Source organism: Rhipicephalus microplus, chromosome 6 (assembly GCF_043290135.1).
Source record: "Rhipicephalus microplus isolate Deutch F79 chromosome 6, USDA_Rmic, whole genome shotgun sequence".
Lineage (NCBI taxonomy): Eukaryota > Metazoa > Arthropoda > Arachnida > Ixodida > Ixodidae > Rhipicephalus > Rhipicephalus microplus.
Window position 1 is genome coordinate 88,552,229 of NC_134705.1, and position 2,634 is coordinate 88,554,862.

Below are 2,634 nucleotides of genomic sequence, written 5' to 3' on the forward strand. Positions count from 1 at the left end.
ACAGCGACGCTACGCTAGCAAAACGTGAGCTCCGACGCGAGGCGCAACTGACGCCAGCGTCCGTTGGCGCGCCTAAAGTTGGCACCATTTCAAGAGGTTTTAAGGCACGCGGCGTTTGCGACTTCCGGTCGAATCCACCGATTTTCGCAGAGTAGAAACAAATGGCAGCGTATCCACGGAATGAATGATGGAGAGTGGGGCGAAGCATCCGTCCGCCCACTCGTTCTTGCTTCCGTCCATCCATGCGTGCGTCTGTGTGGCCGCCCGTGCGTCCATCCGCCCATCCGTGCGTCCGTCTGTTCGTGCGTCTGCACGTCCATCTGTGCGTCCATCCCTGCGTTCGTCCATACATCCACTCCTGCGTCCGTCCATGCGTCCATCCGTCCGTGCAGCCATCCGTGCGTCAGTCCCTGCATCTGTCTGTGTGTCCGTTCGTCCACCTATTCAACACTCCAAGTACCACCATCTCGCATCTTTTCATCATATGTTCCTCATATAGAAGCACCGCCATCCAGCGGACATTCCAAGGACTGAACGAGAGGAGGCACACGCACACTTTCTTACGGCTTGCGCTTCGTGTCTACTTCCCACCTTTAACCACCTCGAACTCATGGTGTATAATAGTTCACTGTATTTATGGCACTGCGGCCCAACGCTCGCTAAACCTTTCTAAAACCAAGGAGCTTACGCTCAGCGAGTATAACGTAGCAACCCTTTCTTGTTAGATAGTGCTCAATGTACATGCTGATGGCTGCTAAGGGAGAATGAGAGACAGGAGAATTCGGCTTTTAGTTAACGCGCACGCTGCGAATTTTTATTGTTCAACAACGCACAGAAGAAATCTCCCACCAGCACCACCTTGGAGGTCAAACGTAAGACTGGTTACACACTAGTACTACGACTACGAGGGACGAACGGGTGCCGCTATAAGGAGCTTTTCCCCTAAAAGTTGCTCCGTGGAGTGGATCTCGGGACGGAAATGCTCCAGATCTGCCAATGGAACAAACAGAGAGCACTCTCAATCTGCCAATAGAAGAGACTTGCTCCACATGGAGCAGCAAAAAGTATTACCGGAAGTGCCCCTAATCTGCCAATAAATCACACCATAAAATTTACGGCATATATATAGTCATGTTACGTGGGGGTGCAGAGGCGCGTGTTCCGATGCTCACCACAAGGTTCCCCTCGAGGAAGGAAGCAGAAATGACGAACGATTAGTTTACTCGAGTGAACGCAGTGAGCCGGAAGTACTTCGTGTTGGTCGAAACGATCTGCAGGTGCTGTAAGAGAACATGTGTAAGATGATGAAATGCACGAAACCGGGCCGTCTACGTATGATGGCTTCAGCCGCTCGAGTGCTGCATCACGAATTCCATTAAGGTCCACGATGACAGTTGAGGAACGGCGTTCGACTACATGGAAGGGTCAATTTTTTTCTTTGTTTTGTTATGCGTGTTCTTTCCGCTTGTGTTCTTTATTTGCTTATTCATTGTAATCAGTGTGCATCCTCATATTGTTACATTGCTTAGAAACTTGCAACCTGGATGTACGCCACCCCCATCCCTCTATGTATATGCCTTTGGGCCCATAAGGTTGAATAAATGAAATTAAATGAAATGATTGCAGGGCACTGTGCACAGGACCGTACGCACGAAAACATGCGTTGCTTTGTGGAGGTCTGGAGTCACGCAATCACTCCGTGAGTGGCTTGCTCGCGTTTTCTGTGGTCGAAGGTCCCGGAAGATATCACGCAGTTTGTCAACGTAGTCATTCGGTGTGGGCGAATAGTCGGGTTCAGTTGCCGCGAAGAAATCTGCCTGTAAGCGAAGAGGGGCTCCATAAACAAGCTCGACACTGGCGCACAAAAGGTCTTCCTTGAACGCAGATCGAATGCACAGCAGTGTGAACGGCAGAGCCTCGAGCCACTTGGCCGATGTATACTGTGTGCCGTAAGCGCCGCTTTCAGGTGAGGATAGAAACGTTCTACGAGCCCGTTTGTTTGTGAATGGTAAGAGGCAGTTTGCAGTCATATCACTCCGAGAAGCTTAAGGAGTTCCTTGAAAAGCGATGACTCGAGCTGACGGCCGCGGTGAGGGACCATTGTTGTGGGGCAACTGAATCGCACCACCCAAGTAGAGACGAAGGCGTCGGCCACTGTAGCTGCTATGACATCAGGGATAGGCGTAACCTCAGGGCATTGCGTGAAATAGTCAACACAAGTGAATAAATACCGGTAGCCTTTACAAGGGGAAAGGGGGCTAACGATGTCGATGTGGACCAGTGCGAAACGTTGATAAGTGCGTAGAACGCGCTGAAGGGTAAAGGGTGCTGGGTAACGATGTATTTTGCGCACTGACGTAGTGCGCACGCACGTACCCTGTCGCGAATGTCAGCATTCATGTGGTACCAGAAAAAACGCGATTTGATCAGCATTTGAGTTGCAAGAATTCCAGAGTGTGAAAGGTTCTGAAAAGAATTGAAGAGTTCTTCACAGAAAGGGATAGGCAAATACGGTCTTTGTGTGCCTGTAGCGGTATTGCAAACGATTGGCACGTCTTGAATGGGGACTGCATCGAGCTTGAGTGGTTTTTGCGTATCACGTATAGGTGAGATTGGTCTCAGTTGTCGTCCTGT